General features: G+C 38.2%; 1 long non-coding RNA gene across 1 annotated transcript in view; it reads right to left on the bottom strand.

The window, feature by feature from the left end:
- The window catches only part of LOC141264956 (uncharacterized), a 34,930-nt gene extending 14,875 nt beyond the window's left edge, over positions 1 to 20,055 (bottom strand). Inside the window, exons 1-2 of the long non-coding RNA XR_012320029.1 lie at positions 19,721 to 20,055; positions 7,391 to 7,453 (exon numbers count right to left, since the gene is read on the bottom strand). This is a non-coding gene — a long non-coding RNA (uncharacterized lncRNA). The remainder of the gene's footprint in view (positions 1 to 7,390; positions 7,454 to 19,720) is intronic.
- Between the last annotated feature and the right edge of the window lie 620 nt (positions 20,056 to 20,675).

Below are 20,675 nucleotides of genomic sequence, written 5' to 3'. Positions count from 1 at the left end.
GATCACATTTCAGTATCAGTTTTGCCTTAAGTATTTTACCTTGAGGCTATGTAAGGAACTGTAAAATGAAGCAAGTAAGAAGATACATGAGAAGTAGTTTTGACATGGCATTGGAGCAACATTCAATACTGTAGATTGCAAATAAGTAAAATATCATACACTGGTGCTTATGCATAAAATGTATGTAGTTATGGTTTTGGTTTATGCACGTAACATGTAAAAGTAGATTTTTTTTGCTGAACACACAGGTGTACTTTAAAGCATACTTACCAGACATCGTCTTCTGTTCTCGCCGCCAATCCGGTCCCATTCCACCATGTTGTGACCGCAGCTCTTGACTGACTGGACATCAGAGGTAACGATCACAAGCTTCTCAATGTAAGTCTATGAGAGTATTGTTCAGGTTCTCATAGACTTACACTGAGAAGTAACTTTCGGTCCACCCAGCAAACACTGGAGGTCACAACTAGCAGAAGAGGACCCGAGCAGCGCCGATAACAGCAGAAAATGGCAAGTTCTGGTAAGTATTTTAGTACAGGCAGGGAATATACATTAGCGATACCATCTGAGGGTGAAATAAACAAAAAACACCAGAGTGGGGTGAAGATCTTTCACCAAATTTTTCTTGTTGAATTGAGAACATGATGTAATAGTGGGTGCAGAGCGAAATAAAACATTTTTTTATTTCGCCTCTCCATTGTGGACATAGTAGCAATCAAAATATTTGGAACCTAATGTATGTCATCAGACAGTTTTGACTGGGGGCGTGTACTTCTTCTCCCTGTATGATGCAAACCAATCATAAGCAGGCAGCAACGATCAAAGGAAAGAAGAACACTCACCTACAATAGCTTTGAGCAGTTTGTGAGATGTAATAATACAGCTCTAATCTCCTGGTCTAACCTACTATATGAGTCAGTGTGGGATAAGAGGCAGTGCAGGTGAGTTTAACTGTGCCACAATACAAACACTTCTAATAACTCTACTAATTATTGAGTGTGTCACTAATCACACTTATGTCTGCTGTGCTCAAACAACTTGTAATTCTGTGTAGTGAGATCAGGGCTGTCATTGCATCTTACTCAGGAAAAATCTACCTATTCTGGACTATTCCTGATTAAGATATAATGACAATCTGCTCTGATCTCACTGCAGAGTGATTACAAGTTGAGCACAACAGCCATAAGTATGATACTGACACTTTGAGCTTCCATCTCCGCACAGGAAGTGTGGGGGAAGGGGCAGTACAGCAGAGCTGACAGTGCTAGGAGAGATTGAGAGTTGATAGAAGGGGTTGTAATGTGAAACTGCTAAATTAGGCTGTGCTATCCCCCCATGACAAACTTATCTGAAAGGTGTTAGTTATCTAGGCTTTCTAATCATGCAGGAGGTTAAACCAGAAGAACAGGACTGTAACATTACATCTCAAACACTGAGAAATCTGCTCTGATTTATGGTGGGACCCGTGCTCTTCTTTCCAGTGTTGCTGCCTGCTTATGATTGGTCAGCATCTTACAGGTAGCAAAAGTACACCTCCCCCATTGAAAGATCTGATAACACCCACTTAGACTAAAAAGAGTTAACTTATTAAGTGCAATTATTGCTAATATCTTTTTAATGAAGAGGTAAAATAAAAACAAACAAGTCTGTCACTAAAGAGTTAAAGTAGCAGGCATCAAAAAAAGTACCCAATGTATAATTGAAATATGAAAGTTTTGAGGTTGGGTATGCCTAAATGCCATCCATCTGCTGCCTTAGGCTATGTGCGCACGTTCAGGATTTGAACCAGAAATTTCTTCAGCGTTTCTGCATCTCCTTGGCAGGAAAAACGCTGCGGAAAAACGTGCAGACTTGCCACGTTTTTTTATGCGTTTTGGTACATCAATGAATGCTTTTTGGAGCTAAATAAAGTTATTTTGGTGGGACGTAACTTTAACCAATTACCGTCAGAACTGGGGTGAGTATATTGGTTAATTTAAATGATTAAAGAATGTGTCTGTTGTATTTCAAATAAAGTGTTTACTCTGTGTCGGTGTGTTTATTTAACTCTTTACTTTACTTTAAATAGGTTTGGTGATGAAAGGGTATTATTGACACAATGTCATCACGAAACAAAAGAGCTAGGTGTCAGCTAATCCCATTCACCCAATCATCATTAGCATTTCCATTCATGTAATTTCTAGAGCAGCTGTGAGCTGCAATTTTTAGCCTAGGAAGGTGCCATTAGGCAAACATTGTCCCTGACTATTATTAACAGCTCACAGCTGTTTTATTAGCTGCCACGTCCCCATGAACAGCAACAAGAAGCGCTTTGGACTGAGCGTATTTTTGCTGCGTCCAAAACGCTGTGTTCTAATTCCGCACTTTTGTTTTCGGTACATGTGAATCTACCGCATATAATGACACTTCAATCGGTCAATATCTGCAGCGGAGACTGGCGTGTCAGCTACAGAAATTAAAATGCTGCAGGTGAGTTTGGGTACGTGGCTACGATCAGAAGCCGCTGGAGGTTTGACGCTGCGTGTTTATACAGAGTCAAACCCCCAGCCTCCAGATGTTATAGCATAGTGGATGGGATTTCTAGAAATCCCATGTCCACTATGCGTGCATCTGAAGCTGGAAATCACCAGTGGACTTTAACATGCAGCGCATCTTTCAGGACCGCAGCATGTCAAATTCTCTTGCAGAGTTGCTAGCCTTAGCAGCAGAAATTTGACCACTAGAAAGTATTGAATGCGATAAATCCGTATGGTTCAGTGAACACATGCGGATTTACCGGTGTTCAATAGAATGCAACGTTTTTAACTCAGCAAAAATATGCGTCCAAAGCGCTGCTACGTCCAGCAGCGCTTTGGACGCATGGGCTCCAGCGTCATTTTTATAACCAGAAGAGGGAAAGCCAACCACTGGGGGCTGATATTAGTAGCCGGGGAAGGGGCCATTAGCCAAAAATGTTCCCTGGCTTTTAATATCAGCCCACAGCTGTTTGTTTAGCCTTTACTGGCTAGATTACAGGGGAACCCCAGAAAAAAGTTGACGTAGGGTCCCCCCAATGAAATCCAACTAGAAAAGGCTAAATAGACAGCTTCGGGCTGATATTAATAGCCAGGGAAGAGGCCATGGATACTAGTCCCCTCCACAGCTAAAAATATCACCCCTCAGCAGTCCCAGAAATGGCGCATCCATAAGATGCTCCAAATCTGGGGCTTAGACTCCGCTCTTCCCACTGCCCTGTAGCGGTGGCGAGTGGGGTTGGGGGTTCACGTCAGCCTTGTATTGGTGGCTGACTTGAAGACCAGGTTAGTGATGGAGAACGTCTATAAGACGCCCTCATTACTAACCGCTCAGTAAAGTTATCGCTGCTTTTTAAATAAATATACGGCCAGAATAAAGCATTTTAATGAAATAAAGAACCCACAGTTTTAAAAAAAAATGTTATTGTACGCTCAGTCCCCGAGTCCCTCGATCTTCTGTTAAATAAAAAACAACCATATCCCTCACCTGTCCGCCGTCACTACGTAGTCCGCGATTACTGTTGTCACGATTGTCCCTCGGCGATCCGGGTCACTTCAATCACTGATGTCACTGCTAAAGAAGACAGCAATGTACACTGACAGGAGTGTAAAATCACTCCTCTCAGTGTACATTGCTGCTGCAGGAGTGAGGTCACTGGGGTTCATCATCTGAAGATCAGCTGATCAGCCCCTGTGACCTTAGCACCAGTATTGGTGGGAACATTCTCCAGAATGCTCCCACACAGCACCGGTGCCGTAAAGTGAGGTCACGTGATCTTCAGCTGAGAGCTCACGTGACCGCATCGCAGGTCCTGGCAGCGCAGCGATGTACACTGCTGGGAGTGAGCTCCAGCAGTGTACCGCCGGCAGGATAACATCGCGAGGACCGAGGACCAGGAGGACACCGGACAGATGAGTATAGTGGGTTTTTTTTAACTTTTTTTTTACCACCGTACCCAGTCCCGGCACTCGGCTGAGGAGACTACTGCTCCCCTCAGCCGCGCCACTCTCACTGTTATCAGCAGGAGCGGCAAGCGGATGAGGGGAGTAGTAGTCCTCCCCAGCCGACCCGGGTACCACTCACAGTGTTTTTGCGGCCCATTGATAAATATTATACCTGTGAATTTGCTGCGGTTCAATTAAAGTCAATGGGCGGGAAGCGCTGCGGAAACAGTGCATACAATGGAAATGCTGTGTTTTAAAACACAATGGCAATCCTGAAAGGAAATTTCCGCATCATGTGCACAGTACATCAGGATTACCATTGCAATAGATGGCAGACCGATAACCAAGCATTTTTTATGCGTTTCTGCACCGAAAAAATGCCACAAAAACACTACGTGGGCACTTAACCTTATATCCAATCTTGCTGACAATTCCTGTGGCCTCTTGGCGCCTCCTCTGCTTTGCATACCCTGATAAGCAAATTACATTTATTTTCTTAGTGCATCTAAAATTACAAAACAAATAACTACTTGTCAAACAGGTCTTGATTACATTTTTTTTCTCAATGTTTAGTTTAGTCCACTACTCGGACAACCCCTTCTCAATTCCTATATTTCCCCAGTAAAATAATAACACCTATACTCACCTGTGGTGTGGGCGCAATTCAAGTGGTGTTGGCATTTGCTCTCCTGGGTCTTGCGTGACAATGTCACTGAGGCTGCTCTCTCACTTCCTCCGGATGTCTGATTTGGCTGAAGGAGAGGAGAATGAAGCCAGCGCTGATTGGCCACAGGCTTCATTCTCATTTCAATGTCACGCAAGCCCCGGGAGAACCAATGCTGACACCGCTGGAATGGCGTCGACACCAGAGGTGAGGATGGGTGTTCTTATTTTACTGGAGGGAAACATGGGGATTGAGAAGGGTTGGTGCAAGCAAAGGACAACCCCTTTAATGCCTCACTTCATGAGACAGGTGTTGGGACCACCATTCTTGACATTAGTGGAGGCCCACATCTGTCAGACACGTAAATATATGTCTTTATGAATGATGCTGTATTCTCTTATCCTTACGCTGCAATTACACATCTGTGTGTCATGGACAGTGCTGCATAGACCGGCCACAGGTCTGTCGACCCAAACCCAACAGCTTCATGGGTTATATATGAGGCTGTCCAATTTGGGTCAGCAGACCAGTACGTGAATGGAGATCTTCACCCCGACTGGATCCATCCTTAGGGGAGACCGCATATGGCAGAAAAATGAAAAGAGTTGTCCACTACTTTCACATTGATGCCCTATCCGTCAGTTAGGGCATCAATGTATGATTGGCCGGGGTCCCTACACCCGGCACCCCCGCCGATCAGCTGTTATCGGTGCCAGTGGCCTCAGGCTGGAAGTGCTTACCTGCAGTGCTTGGTCGTCAAGTTGTAGTGGACGGCGCTTGTTACTGCACATCCGCCTCCTATTCAATTGATGGACAGCCAAGCACAGCAGGCGGGCATTTCCGGCCTGTGGCCGCCGCTGGCCACTATTGTAACATCCCTGGCGGCGTGCTGGCATGGCTTACCACCTCCCACCATGCAAGACAGCCATCTTACCTATCAGTCCAGGCTGCACACTTTGCTCCAGTACCTGCTGTGTGCATGTCTCTTGTCTGATTGCTTAGGGCGGTGGCGCGGTTACTGCCTGATTCTTATAGTTACTGTGTGCGCACTTCTAATGTGTCCCCAGGCTATTGTTGTGAGTCACTGGATACTTAAACCCCCTTCACCCAGTAGGAAGTGACTGAGCAACACTTTCTTTCAGTGTGTTCTGTGCAATTGAGTTGCCAGGTTCTGTCCTGTATCTTGTCTGTTTCCGCCACCCTGGGGGCTGAGTACCCAGGCTCGTTCCTGTATCTTGTTCCTGGTTCAGTTCCTGTCTGAACAGTGTCCTAGCCCGTTACTTGTTTGTCTCTATGTTCGTATCTTCCCTTTTCCTGCAGTGTCTGAACCTGCACCTAACTCCAACTCGCTGTCTCTGTACTTCTGTTCGTGAGTTTAGTGTCCACTCGCTACTTCATTGTAAGTACCTTGTGTGTATCTGCTGCTTGTCTACCGCACCTGCGGGTTTTGCTCTGCTTGTCTACCGCACCTGCGGGTTTTGCTCTGCTCTGCTTGTCTGCCGCACCTGCGGCTTTGTTCCTGTATTCCAGTCCGTACTGGTTCCTATCCTGCCTGCGTTTCTACCTGCCAGTATCCACCTGTCTGTATACCAACCGTGTCTGCCAGTACCCACCTGTTTGCATACCAGCCATGCTGGCAAGTACCCACCTGTCTGTATACCAGCCGTGCTTGCCAGTACCCACCTGTCAGTATGCCAGCCTAACCTGCCTGTTCCTGCATTCCCCGGTGTGGGTCAACAGCTATGACAGGGGTCTGACCTGGAGTAGCACCTGGTCCCTCTGCTCGGTTCCTCCCTGGTTCACGGAGTAGACTGAGCCGCCGTGCGACCTTGGTCGGACCGAGTTGATACTTAGTCACGCCCCTCCAGGCACTCCTCGGTTCATGGTCCAGTGGGATCACTAATCACGCTCACGCCAGTCAGTCCGGGCGTGTGTGTAACACCTATAATAGCTGATCAGCGGGGGTGTCGTGTACGGGACCCCGGCCGATCAAACATGGATGCCCTATCCTACGGGCATCAATGTGAAAGTAGTGGACAACTCCTTTAAGGGTGAATTTCCATTGAAAGGGACGAAATCTTCAGTGAAAATCCACAACAGAACTAGACATGTTGTGGATGAGATCTTATCTACACGGCTGGTACTGTAATCTGCTGCAGATTTTCACCCAGGACATCTGTAGCATTTCCATCCTAAATGTAGTGCTAATAATGTCCTCAATATTCGAAAGTCATTTTATTACAAGTTGAATCTATGATTATGTGCACTTCAAATAACAGGTATTAATTCAGCTGCAAGGCACAAGTGTCCAATGCAGCCAATGCATTGCTGCTGGGTGCATTTCTGACCGTATTGCTGCGTTGCCAGCAGTTAGGAGTCTAGTGTGAAATTACCCTGGGATTCCAGTAAATGACTTCTGTGTGTAAACAGCAGCGTAGTGAATCTAATGACACATACTGTACCTTTCATTCTGCACTGTTGACCTAATTGTGAAGAATGACAAGCTATGTTGTGATATTCTTCCCTATTCATCTTTGTGCTCATAAAATAAACATCGCATCAATCTGGGTGAAGACTGCGAGCAGCTATTGTCCCTGAAGGAACCAGCACCTGAAGCAGGAGGAGCCGGACCACATTCCAATGGGAAGCTATATGGGAGATTTTACATAATCTAATAAAGTGTTAAACAGAAAGAAAATCCTATGTTTATTCATCTGAACCCAATAATGTAAGAAATACAAATGGATTTATGGCTCAGTCATCTTACCACGCTAACAAGCTGGCAGCAGTGTGGAAGCTGCATTATGGCCATTACCACAAGGAGAACAATCTGCAGAAAGAAAAGGAACACATGTAAATTGTGGGTATTATTCCATCATCCAACCTGCAAGGATAAATACATGCATCATTCAGTGACCGGTCTGACAGCAGAGCATGAGTACAGCAGTATATCTCAGTGACTTGCATTCCTATTCTCAGTGGGGGGAGATTATTCTCTATTTCATCTCTCGCCCCCCACCACTGGCGGCATGTCCTTGCAGAGCCGCTCTATTAATAGCCGCGTTCACAACTTTGAAGTGTATCCAGTGATTCACAGGCTGAATCAGCCGAAAATCACTACTCAGTCCCCCCACTATCCAATCCTACATCACCCCCAGACATTGCCTGTGTGCTGTCAAAGGCAGAACAATAAGCCGTCCTCCTTCAGGTTATTTTGGGAAATGTCACTCTACATAACTTATATGTGCCAATGATACAGATCTGAACTGTCAAGGAATATCACCAGCATTCAGCCGGTCCTACCGGCCATTCTGGTGGCAAACACCCATTGTGCATGGATTAGGCCAAGCACAGCCGTCAGCTAGCAAACTTTCATCCTGAATCCATGAAGCACAAGGAACAAAAGCCTGCTCTATTGTCTGGGGCAAAAGTTGTGCTCCATTTATAACCCTACTACACGTACGAATATAGTGCATGCATATTATATATACACAGAACAACATGTAACATTAATATCTAATCCTGCATAATGCCGGCAGACATTCTGGTCCTATATAATGCAGCTATATGCTGTGTATAGATATATGCTGTGTATAGATATATGTTCTGCATAGATATATGCTCTGTATAGGTATATGCTCCGTATATATGTCCTGTATAGATATATGCTCTGTATAGGTATATGCTCCGTATATATGTCCTGTATAGATATATGCTCTGTATAGGTATATGCTCTGTATATATGTCCTGTATAGATATATGCTCTGTATAGGTATATGCTCTGTATAGGTATATGCTCCGTATATATGTCCTGTATAGATATATGCTCTGTATAGGTATATGCTCTGTATAGATATATGCTCTGTATAGGTATATGCTCTGTATAGATATATGCTCTGTATAGGTATATGCTCCGTATATATGTCCTGTATAGATATATGCTCTGTATAGGTATATGCTCCGTATATATGTCCTGTATAGATATATGCTCTGTATAGGTATATGCTCTGTATAGGTATATGCTCCGTATATATGTCCTGTATAGATATATGCTCTGTATAGGTATATGCTCTGTATAGATATATGCTCTGTATAGGTATATGCTCCGTATATATGTCCTGTATAGATATATGCTCTATATAGGTATATGCTCCGTATATATGTCCTGTATAGATATATGCTCTGTATAGGTATATGCTCTGTATAGGTATATGCTCCGTATATATGTCCTGTATAGATATATGCTCTGTATAGGTATATGCTCTGTATAGATATATGCTCTGTATAGGTATATGCTCTGTATATATTTTCTGTACAGATATATGTTCTGTATAGGTATATGCTCTGTATAGATATATGCTCTGTATAGGTATATGTTCTGTATATATATGCTCTATATAGGTATATGCTCTGTATATATATGCTCTATATAGGTATATGTTCTGTATATATGTTCTGTACAGATATATGCTCTGTATAGGTATATGCTCTGTATATATATGCTCTGTATAGATATATGCTCTGTATAGGTATATGCTCTGTATAGATATATGACATGTATAGATATATGCTCAGTATATATGCTCTGTATAGATATATGCTCTGTATAGATATATGTTCTGTATAAGTATATGCTCTGTATAGATATATGCTCTGTATAGGTATATGTTCTGTATATATATGCTCTGTATAGGTATATGCTCTGTATAGATATATGCTCCGCATAGATATATGCTCTGTATAGATATATGCTCTGTATAGGTATATGCTCAGTATATATGTTCTGTATAGATATATGCTCTGTATAGATATATGTTCTGTATATATATGCTCTGTATAGGTATATGCTCTGTATATATGTTCTGTAAAGATATATGCTCTGTATAGGTATATGCTCTGTATATATGTTCTGTATAGGTATATGCTCTGTATAGATATATGACATGTATAGATATATGCTCAGTATATATGCTCTGTATAGATATATGTTCTGTATATATGTGCTCTGTATAGGTATATGCTCAGTATATATGCTCTATATAGGTATATGCTCTGTATATATGCTCTATATAGGTATATGTTCTGTATAGATATGTGCTCTGTATATATATGCTCTGTATACATATATGTTCTGTATAGGTATATGCTTTGTATAGGTATATGCTCTATATAGGTATATGCTCTGTATAGATATGTGCTCTGTATATATATGCTCTGTATAGGTATATGCTCCGTATATATGTTCTGTATAGATATATGCTCTGTATAGGTATATGCTCTACATAGGTATATGCTCTGTATAGATATGTGCTCTGTATAGGTATATGCTTTGTATATATGTTCTGTATAGGTATATGCTCTGTATAGATATATGACATGTATAGATATATGCTTAGTATATATGCTCTGTATAGGTATATGCTCAGTATATATGCTCTGTATATATGTTCTGTATATATATGCTCTATATAGGCATATGCTCTGTATATATGCTCTATATAGGTATATGTTCTGTATAGATATGTGCTCTGTATATATATGCTCTGTATAGATATATGTTCTGTATAGGTATATGCTCTATATAGGTATATGCTCTATATAGGTATATGCTCTGTATAGATATGTGCTCTGTATATATATGCTCTGTATAGATATATGCTCTGCATAGGTATATGCTCTGTATAGATATATGCTCTATATAGGTATATGCCCTGTATAGATATGTGCTCTGTATAGATATATGCTCTGTATAGATATATGCTCTGTATAGATATATGCTCTGTATAGATATATGCTCTATATAGGTATATGCTCTGTATAGATATGTGCTCTGTATAGATATATGCTCTGCATAGGTATATGCTCTGTATAGATATATGCTCTATATAGGTATATGCTCTGTATAGATATGTGCTCTGTATATATATGCTCTGCATAGATATATGCTCTATATAGGTATATGCTCTGAATAGATATGTGCTCTGTATATATATGCTCTGTATAGATATATGCTCTGTATAGGTATATGCTCTGTATAGGTATATGCTCTGTATAGATATATGCTCTATATAGGTATATGCTCTATATAGGTATATGCTCTGTATAGATATATGCTCTGTATAGATATATGCTCTATATAGGTATATGCTCTGTATAGATATGTGCTCTATATAGGTATATGCTCTATATAGGTATATGCTCTATATAGGCATATGCTCTGTATAGATATGTGCTCTATATAGTATATGCTCTGTATAGATATGTGCTCTGTATATATATGCTCTGCATAGATATATGCTCTGCATAGGTATATGCTCTGTATAGATATATGCTCTATATAGGTATATGCTCTGTATAGATATGTGCTCTGTATAGATATATGCTCTGTATAGGTATATGCTCTGTATAGGTATATGCTCTGTATAGATATATGCTCTATATAGGTATATGCTCTATATAGGTATATGCTCTGTATAGATATATGCTCTATATAGGTATATGCTCTGTATAGGTATATGCTCTGTATAGGTATATGCTCTGTATAGATATATGCTCTGTATAGATATATGCTCTGTATAGATATATGTTCTATATAGGTATATGCTCTGTATAGATATGTGCTCTGTATAGGTATATGCTCTGTATAGATATATGCTCTGTATAGATATATGCTCTGTATAGATATATGCTCTGTATAGATATATGCTCTATATAGGTATATGCTCTGTATAGATATATGCTCTATATAGGTATATGCTCTATATAGATATGTGCTCTCTATAGATATGTGCTCTGTATAGATATATGCTCTGTATAGATATATGCTCTATATAGGTATATGCTCAGTATAGATATATGCTCTATATAGGTATATGCTCAGTATAGATATATGCTCTATATAGATATATGCTCTGTATAGATATATGCTCTGTATAGATATATGCTCTGTATAGATATATGCTCTATATAGGTATATGCTCTATATAGATATATGCTCTGCATAGATATATGCTCTATATAGGTATATGCTCTGTATAGATATATGCTCTGTATAGATATATGCTCTATATAGGTATATGCTCTATATAGGTATATGCTCTGTATAGATATGTGCTCTGTATAGATATATGCTCTGTATAGGTATATGCTCTGTATAGGTATATGCTCTGTATAGATATATGCTCTGTATAGATATATGCTCTGTATAGATATATGCTCTATATAGGTATATGCTCTGTATAGATATATGCTCTATATAGGTATATGCTCTGTATAGATATATGCTCTATATAGGTATATGCTCTGTATAGATATGTGCTCTGTATAGATATATGCTCTATATAGGTATATGCTCTGTGTAGATATATGCTCTATATAGGTATATGCTCTGTATAGGTATATGCTCTGTATAGGTATATGCTCTATATAGATATGTGCTCTGTATAGATATATGCTCTATATAGGTATATGCTCAGTATAGATATATGCTCTATATAGATATATGCTCTATATAGATATATGCTCTGTATAGATATATGCTCTATATAGATATATGCTCTATATAGGTATATGCTCTGTATAGATATATGCTCTATATAGGTATATGCTCTGTATAGGTATATGCTCTGTATAGATATATGCTCTATATAGATATATGCTCTGTATAGATATATGCTCTATATAGGTATATGCTCAGTATAGATATATGCTCTATATAGATATATGCTCTATATAGGTATATGCTCTGTATAGATATATGCTCTGTATAGATATATGCTCTGTATAGATATATGCTCTGTATAGGTATATGCTCTGTATAGATATATGCTCTGTATAGGTATATGCTCCGTATATATGTCCTGTATAGATATATGCTCTATATAGGTATATGCTCCGTATATATGTCCTGTATAGATATATGCTCTGTATAGGTATATGCTCTGTATAGGTATATGCTCCGTATATATGTCCTGTATAGATATATGCTCTGTATAGGTATATGCTCTGTATAGATATATGCTCTGTATAGGTATATGCTCTGTATATATTTTCTGTACAGATATATGTTCTGTATAGGTATATGCTCTGTATAGATATATGCTCTGTATAGGTATATGTTCTGTATATATATGCTCTATATAGGTATATGCTCTGTATATATATGCTCTATATAGGTATATGTTCTGTATATATGTTCTGTACAGATATATGCTCTGTATAGGTATATGCTCTGTATATATATGCTCTGTATAGATATATGCTCAGTATAGACAGATGCTCTGTATAGGTATATGCTCTGTATAGATATATGACATGTATAGATATATGCTCAGTATATATGCTCTGTATAGATATATGTTCTGTATAAGTATATGCTCTGTATAGATATATGCTCTGTATAGGTATATGTTCTGTATATATATGCTCTGTATAGGTATATGCTCTGTATAGATATATGCTCCGCATAGATATATGCTCTGTATAGATATATGCTCTGTATAGGTATATGCTCAGTATATATGTTCTGTATAGATATATGCTCTGTATAGATATATGTTCTGTATATATATGCTCTGTATAGGTATATGCTCTGTATATATGTTCTGTAAAGATATATGCTCTGTATAGGTATATGCTCTGTATATATGTTCTGTATAGGTATATGCTCTGTATAGATATATGACATGTATAGATATATGCTCAGTATATATGCTCTGTATAGATATATGTTCTGTATATATGTGCTCTGTATAGGTATATGCTCAGTATATATGCTCTATATAGGTATATGCTCTGTATATATGCTCTATATAGGTATATGTTCTGTATAGATATGTGCTCTGTATATATATGCTCTGTATACATATATGTTCTGTATAGGTATATGCTTTGTATAGGTATATGCTCTATATAGGTATATGCTCTGTATAGATATGTGCTCTGTATATATATGCTCTGTATAGGTATATGCTCCGTATATATGTTCTGTATAGATATATGCTCTGTATAGGTATATGCTCTACATAGGTATATGCTCTGTATAGATATGTGCTCTGTATAGGTATATGCTTTGTATATATGTTCTGTATAGGTATATGCTCTGTATAGATATATGACATGTATAGATATATGCTTAGTATATATGCTCTGTATAGGTATATGCTCAGTATATATGCTCTGTATATATGTTCTGTATATATATGCTCTATATAGGCATATGCTCTGTATATATGCTCTATATAGGTATATGTTCTGTATAGATATGTGCTCTGTATATATATGCTCTGTATAGATATATGTTCTGTATAGGTATATGCTTTGTATAGGTATATGCTCTATATAGGTATATGCTCTATATAGGTATATGCTCTGTATAGATATGTGCTCTGTATATATATGCTCTGTATAGATATATGCTCTGCATAGGTATATGCTCTGTATAGATATATGCTCTATATAGGTATATGCCCTGTATAGATATGTGCTCTGTATAGATATATGCTCTGTATAGATATATGCTCTGTATAGATATATGCTCTATATAGGTATATGCTCTGTATAGATATGTGCTCTGTATAGATATATGCTCTGCATAGGTATATGCTCTGTATAGATATATGCTCTATATAGGTATATGCTCTGTATAGATATGTGCTCTGTATATATATGCTCTGCATAGATATATGCTCTATATAGGTATATGCTCTGAATAGATATGTGCTCTGTATATATATGCTCTGTATAGATATATACTCTGTATAGGTATATGCTCTGTATAGATATATGCTCTATATAGGTATATGCTCTATATAGGTATATGCTCTGTATAGATATATGCTCTGTATAGATATATGCTCTATATAGGTATATGCTCTGTATAGATATGTGCTCTGTATAGATATATGCTCTGTATAGATATATGCTCTATATAGGTATATGCTCTATATAGGTATATGCTCTATATAGGCATATGCTCTGTATAGATATGTGCTCTATATAGTATATGCTCTGTATAGATATGTGCTCTGTATATATATGCTCTGCATAGATATATGCTCTGCATAGGTATATGCTCTGTATAGATATGTGCTCTGTATAGATATATGCTCTGTATAGGTATATGCTCTGTATAGGTATATGCTCTGTATAGATATATGCTCTATATAGGTATATGCTCTATATAGGTATATGCTCTGTATAGATATATGCTCTATATAGGTATATGCTCTGTATAGGTATATGCTCTGTATAGGTATATGCTCTGTATAGATATATGCTCTGTATAGATATATGTTCTATATAGGTATATGCTCTGTATAGATATGTGCTCTGTATAGGTATATGCTCTGTATAGATATATGCTCTGTATAGATATATGCTCTGTATAGATATATGCTCTGTATAGATATGCTCTGTATAGATATATGCTCTATATAGGTATATGCTCTGTATAGATATATGCTCTATATAGGTATATGCTCTGTATAGATATGTGCTCTCTATAGATATGTGCTCTGTATAGATATATGCTCTGTATAGATATATGCTCTGTATAGATATATGCTCTGTATAGGTATATGCTCAGTATAGATATATGCTCTATATAGGTATATGCTCAGTATAGATATATGCTCTATATAGATATATGCTCTGTATAGATATATGCTCTATATAGGTATATGCTCTGTATAGATATATGCTCTGTATAGATATATGCTCTATATAGGTATATGCTCTGTATAGATATATGCTCTGTATAGATATATGCTCTATATAGGTATATGCTCTATATAGGTATATGCTCTGTATAGATATGTGCTCTGTATAGATATATGCTCTGTATAGATATATGCTCTGTATAGGTATATGCTCTGTATAGGTATATGCTCTGTATAGATATATGCTCTGTATAGATATATGCTCTGTATAGATATATGCTCTATATAGGTATATGCTCTGTATAGATATATGCTCTATATAGGTATATGCTCTGTATAGATATATGCTCTATATAGGTATATGCTCTGTATAGATATGTGCTCTGTATAGATATATGCTCTATATAGGTATATGCTCTGTATAGATATATGCTCTATATAGGTATATGCTCTGTATAGGTATATGCTCTGTATAGGTATATGCTCTATATAGATATGTGCTCTGTATAGATATATGCTCTATATAGGTATATGCTCTGTATAGATATATGCTCTGTATAGGTATATGCTCAGTATAGATATATGCTCTATATAGGTATATGCTCAGTATAGATATATGCTCTATATAGATATATGCTCTGTATAGATATATGCTCTATATAGGTATATGCTCTGTATAGATATATGCTCTGTATAGATATATGCTCTATATAGGTATATGCTCTGTATAGATATATGCTCTGTATAGATATATGCTCTATATAGGTATATGCTCTATATAGGTATATGCTCTGTATAGATATGTGCTCTGTATAGATATATGCTCTGTATAGGTATATGCTCTGTATAGGTATATGCTCTGTATAGATATATGCTCTGTATAGATATATGCTCTGTATAGATATATGCTCTATATAGGTATATGCTCTGTATAGATATATGCTCTATATAGGTATATGCTCTGTATAGATATATGCTCTATATAGGTATATGCTCTGTATAGATATGTGCTCTGTATAGATATATGCTCTATATAGGTATATGCTCTGTATAGATATATGCTCTATATAGGTATATGCTCTGTATAGGTATATGCTCTGTATAGGTATATGCTCTATATAGATATGTGCTCTGTATAGATATATGCTCTATATAGGTATATGCTCAGTATAGATATATGCTCTATATAGATATATGCTCTATATAGATATATGCTCTGTATAGATATATGCTCTATATAGATATATGCTCTATATAGGTATATGCTCTGTATAGATATATGCTCTATATAGGTATATGCTCTGTATAGATATATGCTCTATATAGATATATGCTCTGTATAGATATATGCTCTGTATAGATATATGCTCTATATAGGTATATGCTCTATATAGGTATATGCTCAGTATAGATATATGCTCTATATAGGTATATGCTCTGTATAGATATATGCTCTGTATAGATATATGCTCTATATAGGTATATGCTCTGTATTGATATATGCTCTGTATAGATATATGCTCTATATAGGTATATGCTCTGTATAGATATGTGCTCTGTATAGATATATGCTCTGTATAGGTATATGCTCTGTATAGGTATATGCTCTGTATAGATATATGCTCTGTATAGATATATGCTCTATATAGGTATATGCTCTGTATAGATATATGCTCTATATACGTATATGCTCTGTATAGATATATGCTCTATATAGGTATATGCTCTGTATAGATATGTGCTCTGTATAGATATATGCTCTGTATAGATATATGCTCTATATAGGTATATGCTCTGTATAGATATATGCTCTGTATAGGTATATGCTCTGTACAGGTATATGCTCTATATAGATATGTGCTCTGTATAGATATATGCTCTGTATAGATATGTGCTCTGTATAGATATATGCTCTGTATATATATGCTCTGCATAGGTATATGCTCTGCATAGGTATATGCTCTGTATAGATATATGCTCTGTATAGATATATGCTCTATATAGGTATATGCTCTATATAGGTATATGCTCTGTATAGATATGTGCTCTGTATAGATATATGCTCTGTATAGATATATGCTCTGTATAGGTATATGCTCTGTATAGATATGCTCTGTATAGATATATGCTCTATATAGGTATATGCTCTGTATAGATATATGCTCTATATAGGTATATGCTCTGTATAGATATATGCTCTATATAGGTATATGCTCTGTATAGATATGTGCTCTGTATAGATATATGCTCTGTATAGATATATGCTCTATATAGATATGTGCTCTGTATAGATATGTGCTCTGTATAGATATATGCTCTGTATAGATATATGCTCTGTATATATATGCTCTGTATATATATATGCTCTGTATATATATGCTCTGTATAGATATATGCTCTGTATAGATATATGCTCTGTATATATATGCTCTGTATAGATATATGCTCTGTATAGATATATGCTCTGTATAAGTATATGCTCTGTATAGGTATATGCTCTATATAGATATGTGCTCTGTATAGATATATGCTCTATATACGTATATGCTCTGTATAGATATGTGCTCTGTATAGATATATGCTCTGTATATATATGCTCTGCATAGGTATATGCTCTGTATAGATATATGCTCTGTATAGGTATATGCTCTGTATAGGTATATGCTCTATATAGATATGTGCTCTGTATAGATATATGCTCTGTGTATATATATGCTCTGTATAGATATATGCTCTGTATAGATATATGCTCTGTATAGATATATGCTCTGTATAGATATGTGCTCTGTATAGATATATGCTCTGTATAGATATATGCTCTGTATAGATATGCTCTGTATAGATATATGCTCTGTATATATATGCTCTGTATAGATATGCTCTGTATAGATATATGCTCTGTATAGATATATGCTCTGTATAGATATGTGCTCTGTATAGATATGTGCTCTGTATAAGTATATGCTCTGTATAGGTATATGCTCTATATAGATATGTGCTCTGTATAGATATATGCTCTATATACGTATATGCTCTGTATAGATATATGCTCTGTATAGATATATGCTCTGTATATATATGCTCTGCATAGGTATATGCTCTGTATAGATATATGCTCTGTATAGATATATGCTCTATATAGGTATATGCTCTGTATAGGTATATGCTCTATATAGATATGTGCTCTGTATAGATATATGCTCTGTATAGATATGTGCTCTGTATAGATATATGCTCTGTATAGATATATGCTCTGTATAGATATATGCTCTGTATATATATGCTCTGTATAGATATATGCTCTGTATATATATGCTCTGTATAGATATATGCTCTGTATAGATATATGCTCTGTATAGATATGTGCTCTGTATAGATATATGCTCTGTATATATGTGCTCTGTATAGATATATGCTCTGTATAGATATATGCTCTATATAGATATGTGCTCTATATAGATATGTGCTCTGTATAGATATATGCTCTGTATAGATATGTGCTCTGTATAGATATATGCTCTGTATAGATATATGCTCTGTATAGATATATGCTCTGTATAGATATGCTCTGTATATATATGCTCTGCATAGGTATATGCTCTGTATAGGTATGTGCTCTGTATAGATATATGCTCTGTATAGATATGTGCTCTGTATAGATATATGCTCTGTATAGATATATGCTCTGTATAGATATGTGCTCTGTATAGATATATGCTCTGTATAGATATGTGCTCTGTATAGATATATGCTCTGTATAGATATGTGCTCTGTATAGATATATGCTCTGTATAGAGATATGCTCTGTATATATATGCTCTGCATAGGTATATGCTCTGTATAGATATATGCTCTGTATAGATATGTGCTCTGTATAGATATGTGCTCTGTATAGATATGTGCTCTGTATAGATATGTGCTCTGTATAGATATGTGCTCTGTATAGATATGTGCTCTGTATAGATATGTGCTCTGTATAGATATATGCTCTGTATAGATATATGCTCTGTATAGATATGTGCTCTGTATAGATATATGCTCTGTATAGATATATGCTCTGTATAGATATATGCTCTGTATAGATATGTGCTCTGTATAGATATATGCTCTGTATAGATATGTGCTCTGTATAGATATATGCTCTGTATATATATGCTCTGTATATATATGCTCTGCATAGGTATATGCTCTGTATAGGTATATGCTCTGTATAGGTATATGCTCTGTATAGCTATATGCCGGCTGTGCCCCCAGGACATGCAGCAGTCTGGGGGTCAGCACATACAAAGTGCTCCGCTCTCCTCTCACAGCCGGGTGACGTCATCCTGCTATTCTGCAACTAGTAGCAGCCGGTAAAGCCATTTTCCCCGCTGCTGCTGCCGCCGGCACAGAGCTGCCATGTAGAGGCCGGCACCGGCACGGGGCAGCTGGATACTCACAGGCAGACGGCTCCGCTCAGCCCTCACTTATCCATAGTTAGCAGAGAGGTGGCCGCTCCGGGGGCATACTGCTGCCGCTGTACAGAGAAGTGCTGGGACTTCGAGGAAGAAGCACAGAGGAGAGGACCCGGCGGAGCCCGCCTACCCCCAGCGCCTGTGATTGTCCCTGGCCGGCTTCCCAGCGCCCGGCTTGTGCTGCTGCTGCAGAGCCAGACTGCTTAGTCTGCAATAATCTGCACCTCAGAGTCCCCCAGTGTCTGGCAGCCAATGGTGCTCAGTGGCGCCGCCTGCAGGCCGGCCCTTCCCGGGGCGCAGCCCCTCCTCCAGTGTGCAGCAGCCCCCTCCGCTCAGTCCTCGCATGATCCCCATGCTGCAGACAGGGAGCGTCCTCCAGTCTGTACATACAGTGATTGGCGCCCGGGAGCGTCAGTTATCAGTACGGGAGGCTGCCGCACACTCACAGGGAAGACATTGGTCATGAGCCAGCCATGAACCCTCGCCAGCCTGCTGCACAGACGTGGCTGACTGCCAGGGAGGGAGGGGGCATACTGTAATCAGAAGCTGCAGCAGAGGTCGTGTGAGGCAACCGGCCGGGGGCGTGCGGGGACGAGCTGCTGCCGCCTGCCCTTTTTTGTGCATGTCTGTAGTGAGGAGGACAAGATGTTGGAAGAGGGCGCCTGACAGCAGCAAAGCCCTGGCCCCTGCATACACTATAATATATATAATAGTTATGGAGGACGGTGCAGTCACTGACCAGATCCTGTCTGCTATTTACAGTATAATATATAGTCACTGACCAGATCCTGTCTGCTATATACAGTATAATATAGTCATGGAGGACAGTGCAGTCAGTGACCAGATCCTGTCTCCTGCATACAGTATAATATATAGTCATGGAGGACAGTGCAGTCAGTGACCAGATCCCTGTCTCCTGCATACAGTATAATAAGTATAA

Source organism: Phyllobates terribilis, unplaced genomic scaffold, assembly GCF_046119375.1.
Source record: "Phyllobates terribilis strain yellow unplaced genomic scaffold, ASM4611937v1 Scaffold_1__5_contigs__length_1240528914, whole genome shotgun sequence".
Lineage (NCBI taxonomy): Eukaryota > Metazoa > Chordata > Amphibia > Anura > Dendrobatidae > Phyllobates > Phyllobates terribilis.
This window is presented reverse-complemented; position numbering and strand designations above follow the sequence as displayed.